The sequence below is a fragment of the Malus domestica genome, chromosome 17 (assembly GCF_042453785.1).
Source record: "Malus domestica chromosome 17, GDT2T_hap1".
Classification (NCBI taxonomy): Eukaryota; Viridiplantae; Streptophyta; class Magnoliopsida; order Rosales; family Rosaceae; genus Malus; species Malus domestica.
In genome coordinates this window covers 23794732-23803304 of record NC_091677.1, presented here as the reverse complement: position 1 = coordinate 23803304, position 8573 = coordinate 23794732, and positions in this window count along the sequence as shown.

Here is an 8573-nt window from a genome sequence, read left to right as displayed (position 1 = left end):
CGGGGATCTAAGTGAGACAAAGTGGGAGTCGTCCACGATAATTCGCGTCGTTCTTCAAGAATGTTAACGTTCTTATCTCCCCCTAACGACGGGAAAATTGCTCGTAGAAGTGACAATCCGCGAAACCAGCGGTAAACAGATCACCTATCAAAGGTTATAAGTAACGAATAATCGAAAGAGAATCATATCTGACATAGATTCTCATCATTCGCTGAGGCCTCATTTTTGTACGTAAGGGCAGCGAGATCGGCACATATATCGCACAACCAAAAACGCGCAGATGCAATATGTCAGGTTCGTATCCGGTAACCAACTGAAAGGCACTAAATGGTTGTGTCGCAACAGGCCTCAGGCGGACCAACTTTGTTGTGTGCAATATTGCATAGCCCTAAGCAACAATTGGGAGCTTGGTAAGTATGACCAACGATAGAGCACTCATTTGTAAACGCTTAATGAAAGCTTCTGCCAGGCCGTTATGGGTGTGAACATGGGGTACAAGATGTTCAACTTTAATCCCAACCGACATGCAATAGTCATTAAAAGTTTTAAATGTGAAATTTTCAGCATTATCCAATCGAATAAATTTGATCGGATAATCAGAGTGGTGAGCCCTGAGCTTGATAACCTGAGCCAACAGTTTGGAGAATGCAGCGTTCCTTGTGGACAACAAACACTCATGTGACCAACGTGTGGAAGCGTCAACCAAAATCATAAAGTATCTAAATGGTCCGTATGGAGGGTGAATCAGTCTACAAATATCCCTCTGAATCCATTGTAGAAAAATGGGAGGATTCGAACGAATCTTGTCATAAGAAGACTTAGTAATAAGCTTTCCCATCAAACATGTTTGACATGTGATTCCTTGGATCGAACCCAAACTTTGGGTAAATGGATACCCGTGTGAGGATTTGAGGATACAGCGCATCACTATTCGTCCAGGATGTCCCAAACGATCGTGCCAAAGTGTAATTTCGTGCGCGGTCCCAGTAGTAGGGCTGGCCACATAGTGGCATGCAATGGGGTGTATGGTCATAGTATACAAACCACTCGGGATACGTTCCATATTCGTAGGAAGTTATACAAAAAAATTCAACTCCGTTTTCTACCTGGATTTTAGCGTGGTAATTGTTATCTCTAATGTTCTTGAAACTTAACAACGTTCTTCCAGAACGTAGAGAATAGAGTGCCTCAGAAATGGTCAAGATTGTACCATTAGACAACATTATACTTGCCTTATTGTATCCTTCTATTAGGTTGGATAGGCCTGAGAGGGTTGTCAGAGGTGCATTCTTAGGTATGAAGTTAGTGAAATAGATGCGTTCACGTAAAACTGTGTGCGTGGTTGCATTATCTGCCAAACAACTAACTTTCCCACTAGTCATATCTAGAATGAAAAATTAATTTGAATCGGTCACATGCATAAAAGTTTATAAAAAAAAAAATTATCAATTCAAAATAATTTTTATTAATCAAGGATTAAAAACTTAATATCCAAAACAAATTACCAACTAATAATCCAAACATAAAGGAAAATTGTTCAAAAATCAACCAAAAACAAATGAGGGGTTCGGCCACTAGGTGGAATTTGGCCCCAATTGTCTTATTTCAACTTAAAAATAAGTCTATGTCTAAGATTCTAATCTTCCATAAGGGTGGTGTCCGCCTGAAAATCAAAAACCTCCATCTTTGTAGTCTCCAGTTCGTCCACTTGTATGAAGTTTGATTGAAACTTCTTATGACGAGAATGATATTCATCTACAATCTTTTAGGGAGCTCAGCAAACATGGGACCTATAGTCCTTTGAACCACAGCGATAGCATATGTCTGCATCCATGGTTTCAGGTGCTTTGCCGTTATTCTTGAAGTTTGGGGGCATTGGGAGTGAAGTTTGGGCGCTTCTAGGCTTTGTTTCCTCCCTTGGATGGGCATTGACTCTATTGACCTTGGTGGGATGGCTTCTGGCAGCCCCTCGATGGGACTCTGTTGACTTTGTTGACCTTGGGTGTTGGTTATTGCTATAATGTGCTTCAGGCACAACAGTCACCCTAGTAGGTCGAGCTTGATGATTCTTCAACAACAGTTGGTTCTACTTTTCAGCGAGAAGTAAAACAGAGATCAAATATAAGAACTTAGTGAACTTCTGAGCTCTATATTGTTGCTGCAGGACAATATTAGAAGCAGAGAATGTCGAATAGGTCTTCTCTAGAAGATCATCTTCAGTCAAAGTTTCATTGCAAGACTTGAGAAGTGATCAGATTCGACAAACTTCAGAATTATATTCATTCACAGACTTAAAGTCTTGGAAGAGCAAATGCTTCCAGTCGTGTCTTACTTCAGGCAAGAATATGTCATTTTGGTGATCAAAACAATTAGCCAAAGCAACTCAGAGTGCACATGGATCCTCCTCAGCAAGATATTCAGTTTGCAGAGCGTTATGAATATGTCTTTGGATGAAGATCATAGCAGTGGCTTTTTCATCTTCGCCAACAGGCTTGTCTGTTGCTTCTTCACTGGCAGGACGTAAGTTCTTTACAGTGAGTTGGAGCTTCACATCTTGGACCCACTTGAGGTAATTCCTTCCAAAGACCTCTAAAGCGGTGAAATCGAGTTTGTTCAAATTCGACATGTTCCTATCACAAAATAGATGGACAAGATGTGGTTAGTGTAATGGAGAAAAATCAATCCATTCACATAGGAGTAGAACATACAGGTTTTAATAGACATGATTTGGTTTAATTTTGCATGAAAAACTTCGGGTTTTCATGGGTGATGTGTTTAAATAAAAACTTCAGGTTTTCAAAGAAGGCATGTTTATAAGAAACTTCAGGTTTCAAAATAATTATGAACTTCATGTTCATATATTCCTGCAGGCAAACACAAATATATATATGCAAACAAATATGCATCAAGAATATGCAAAAATATAATTTTAGGCTTACAATTATAATTGAATTTTAATTATTTGGACTTCGGGTCAAATTAAAGTGTGGGTGAAAAAATATAAAACCCATTGGGCCTAAAATAATTAGGTAAATAAAATTTGGGGCCCAAAAAAATGAAGCCACGGGTGGCTAAAAAAAAATGTGTCGTGTATCCCAGGCCCAAAAATTGGGCTGGGGGTCTCAGGTGAAGCTGCAGTGTCACATCCCGACCTGGGTCCCCACCACATCCCGGGCTCGACTCCGTCGTAGCACGATATTGTCCGCTTTGGGCCTCGATCATGCCCTCACGGTTTTGTTTCTGGGAACTCACACAAAAACTTCCCAGTGGGTCACCCATCTGGTATTGCTCTCTCACGAACTCGCTTAACTTTGGAGTTCCGATGGAACCCGAAGCCAGTGAGCTCCAAAAAGGCTTCGTGCTAGGTATAGATGAGAATATACATATAAGGCTTACAAGATCACCCTTGGGCGATGTGGGATGTTACAATTTGGTATCAGAGCCAATCCTTGGCAGGAAGTGTGCCGACGAGGATATCGGGCCCCTAAGGGGGTGGATTGTAACATCCCACATCACCCAGGGGAGTGGATCTTGTAAGTCTTATATGTATATTCTCATCTCTACCTAGCATAAGGCCTTTTGAGAGCTCACTGGCTTCGGATTCAATCGGAACTCCGAAGTTAAACGAGTTCGCGCGAGAGCAATCCCATGATGGGTGACCCACTAGGAAGTTCTCGTGTGAGTTCCTAGAAACAAAACCATAAGGGCATGGTCGGGGCCCAAAGCGGACAATATCGTGCTACGGTGGAGTCGAGTCGGGGATGTGGTGGGGGCCCGGGTCAAGATGTGATATGCAGGCCCACGATGAGTACTAGGCAGGGATTGGGTTGCTGCAGGCAGAAAAAAAAAACTAAAAAAAAGTTTTTTATTTTATTTTATTATGAGGGCTGTGAGAAACTGTTTGGACCGAGGGAGCTCCAAAGCCCAACAGGCTGGAGCAATATGCCAAAAAAAAGAGGGGCCAAGCCCAATGGCTTGGGGCAAGCAAAGAGTCGATGGCTCCTGGTTTCGGTTCGGTGCAAGCTGCAAGCTTGGCAGCATGTGGGAGACAATAGGAGCCCAAAGGGCTCAACTATGTGTGCATGGTGTGGCCCATCACCATGGATGGGGTAGGGCAAGACACGGGTTCAAAAAACCCTAACTTTCCTAATCGCAAATATTTTTTTTCAATTATATGCATATTCAAAACAATAATATGTTAATTTAATTCATTTTGATGCATATGCAAATATATTTGATTCAATTCATAGTAAATATCAAATTCCCATAATTTCAACAATTATGGTTATGAGACATACACAATTTATGTAGAATCTAAAGTACGTAAAACGTAAAGTTGGGTCATGTATCATGGTGAATGTTCATGCTATCAGGGCTGCAAAAATATCGAGTTAAAAACCGTTGTTTTGAAAGAACCTGATTGCGTGATGATATGGATGAACTGGTTTGATGCAGAAAAATTCTTCAACATCAGATTCCTAAGCGCAGCGGTAGGAGCGTGCTGATAACGTGTTGTGATCTATTTTATCTGACAAGTTTAGGGTGGCCGGCGGTAAGGAGAAAAGAGAGAGATGTGTTTGTAGATTTGTAGGGGAATGTGTGTGTGTGTTATCCCTCCTACATTTAGAGTAATAAAGGGAGAGAAGATATTCCTTCATCCCCAAGGAATACAAGATACAATAGGAAATGATAACTAGAATAAAATCTAATCTATGATTTATACAATCACACTTAAACAGGGTGCTTTTAAATATTTTAAATTAATCATTTTGGAATTTAAATTAAAGTATTTAAATTTCTATGTGAAAATTGTACAAACACCAGGCGTGCGGAAACTGGAATACCAAATAAACAGAAAGTTTTGTCAACTTACCACACATACTCGTGGAAGAAAGATAATTTAGTCTTGTCAACTATTTACTCTCTTCAGTTCTTCTCATCTAAGGACTTAAAAATAGAACAGGACCGAATTCATATTTGTCATATGCTTATATTAAGTTAGAACTCACAACTTAAAATATTTAGCAACATAAAAAGGTAAACCCCATTGGAAATTCACGATCAAAAAGACCCCGTTTTGTTCTATCTTTTTACATTAACAGTGATCGAGAGGAATATTGAAATGAGGTTGTTAGGTCATTACGTGAGCATCACTCTCATTTTTATATTTAGGTTCTTAGGTGAGCATGACTCTCCTATAAAAATGTTAAAGTGATTTTTGTGCAAAGTTTTCAATTGTATTAGAAAGATAATTTTGTAACTTTTTCTTTTACACTACCAAATCGAATCAAGATTATAAAAAGGAAATAACAAAACACAAATTAAAGATATATAAAACAAAAATGCGACTATAAATATCCGTCCATCCTACTATATAATCGTGATCTCATAGTATCTTACGTAAATTAAAAGCAAACAGATTGAGCAAGTCCTACAAGAAAAGAAAAGAAGAAGAGAGGAGAGACTAAGCAAAGCATGAAAATACATCTACATTATAAACCAAACTTCACTTTCATGCATGAGGTGTGTACAGGCTAAACAAATTAGACAGCTGCCAAATTTAGTTAGGGGAGGGAACCATAAACGTCACCGTCGATTACAAAGTAAGGATTTGTTGCCCAAGAGTTCATATATATTAGTCGAACAAGCTATGTTTTTCATTGTGATGTTACGATTTATTGTTAATTAATTGGGGTAACGACAATGCTTCATACCAGCGTCCTCGTTATCTCACTCTATCGACACTAGAAGGATTGCTCTCCATGCTTACTGTTAGATTCCTAGGAGGTAACTTTTCACTCGTATGTTACCACCTACTAATACTCAATGAAATGATGTCTGGCTTATTCGATATGCATTGTAATACCAATTTGCATCAGCCTAAATCCCTCATGCAAGGTATTTTTTTGTTGTTCAAGTACATAACGAATATTTTATATATTATGTCACTATTCTAACCACATAAAAGTGAAAATAAATAAATACACTGAACTGTCTACGTAGGAATTCCATTTAGCCTTTCTAAAGGTAATTTTGTAATTTCACAATTTCATAAAATAAATTAGAATAGAATAAAATTAGGAATGGATTGTAATAACCACGATAGCCATGGCTGGAGACAAGAGATGGGAGATGTTGGGGGTATGGGATGAAGATGTTTCAGTTTCTTTTGGTTGATGTTTGGATGCTTGGTTAACTGTGTTTGGTTACATCTAAACTACATTAATAAAACAATCTTTATCAACCAAAAGAGGAAAAAAAAAAAAAAATTCTACCACAAAACAAAATCATGGACAGTAAAGTAAATTCACACAAACTAAATTTTACATTTTTTTTTAAGTCTCACCTAGGGTGATCCTAACATCCTTTAATTTTGAAAAATAAAATATAAAAAAAAAAACTTCTCTCTCTAATCCACATTCCTTTTTTCTCCTTTTCTTCTTATCATTTTAAAATAAAAAATAAAAAATATTTTCACACACAATATGTAGGGCGTATGCTAGTGTTTTATAAAAGTTAAACTGCAATAAGACCTTAATAATGAGTACTGGCTGGTGAGTACCAACTATTATCCATTTTAGAATAACTCAAGACTTATGTATATATACACACACACTTTGTAAAAGCCCTCGTTGAATACTCTTAAATTTTTATGAAGTTTTGCAGTATCTAAAAATCTATTACTCACTACGCCCAAATTTTAAATCCACAAATATTTTTTAGAAGGTTCAAACTAATTCTATATATTGAGGACAATGCGAGGGACCTTTTGTTTCTAGTTTTTATACTATTAAAAAGTTTTAACTGCTAGTTAATATTCTCTTGTGGTATTCTTCTCAACTTGAAAATTGAGGGGTCTTAAGTTAACTCTTGGATATGAAGACTTCAAACCAAATTATTGTAGCTGACTCGCTGTGTTGCTTAACTCAAATTCCTCACCCTATTTCAATCATATGATTATGAATGACTTATTATGTGGTTTAGCTCAATTCTCTACCCTTTTAGCTACGTTTTGTGCAGTGAAAATGAGCCATGGGAATGGAAAATCACTTTCTTTCCCATGTTTGGTAAATCAAGCTTGTGAAAAAAAAATGTAATTAATTAGACTTGACATTCGTGTTGTGTTTTTCGTGTTTGTGTCGTTTTCATCTCATATCCGATATTTTAACGGGTTGTATCATGTAACACCCATTAAAATAAACTGGTAATATGACCCGACTCGAACTCGACTTGTTAATATTAACTGGGTAATATGGCCTGGCCCATTATCCCTTAAAGAAAATATATTTTAAACAAATAAATAATCAAATGAAAACCATAATACTAAATCAATATATACATATTGCATATTGTCACATAAATATTACTTCAAAACATAAAAACACATTTGTCTTTCAAGGATGACATAAGTTTTAATTAATGTAGAAGTTTGAAAAATATAAAAAATATACATAAACGCATGTAATGGGAAGCTTTACAACTTTCATAAAGGCTCAGCTTCAAAATTCGCCACTATAATCACATAACCTATAGATTGAAATTTAATCATTGATTGTCATTTACATTTACGCTCCATTCTTCTCATCAAATTTTTTTTTTCTTCTGATTTTTTTTTTAAACATGATCTTTTAGAGGATGCATAAAGATGAACAGTTCAGACCGTTGATATTACATTTAGAATTTTATCGTCAGTGAAAATATTGCTCGGAGTTTATAAAGTCTCCAAAAACTATATAACATCGACTCTTATTTCAGTTAACCGTAAATATCAGAACGTGATATCAACCATCTGAATTGTTCATTTTTCTACATTCGCTAAGAGATCATGTTTTCAAAAAAGAAAATCTGAAAAATGAAATTTTGTGGGAGAATAAAGCGTAAACAACAAGCGCCGGTTAAATATAAAATCAAAGATTTATGGATTATGGTGTCGAATTTCGGAGTTGACCCCTTCTCAAAAGTTGTAAAGTTTGTCATTACAAGTGATTGTATATATTTTTTTTACATTTTTCACACTTCTACAATAATTATTATGAATTTTATTAATGGATGACCTGATTAGTTATCGTGTTGATTCAAAATCTGTTATTTTCGTGTCTTTTCATGTCATGTTAACGAGTCATGTAAAAAATTGTCAGGTTTATAATTAATGGTGGAAAATGAGGTTGAAAACCAAAACCTATGAGGGATGGAGGGTTTACATTCCCCTGCTTTTTTCCCATCATTTATTGTGCACCTTTAACATTGGTTACATTCTTTTAGGACAATATTATCCTCATTAAAGATTGAAAAACCAATTATGGCCATAGTAACCCTTCATGCTCAACTTTCTTTTCCAGTTTTATTTCTAGTAAGAAATAAAAATACAAAATTGTCTCTATATTTCATAGGATGATGTTAGGGAGACCAAAATTTTAAACTAAATTTTGTAAATCAAATAATCTGGTTGTTGATAAATGGATTATCACATAATTGTTGATTAACGTGCTTATTTTCTATTGATGATACATCATTTGGTTTACAAATTTAGTTTAAGATTTTAACCTCCCTAGCATTATCTATATATTTACTTT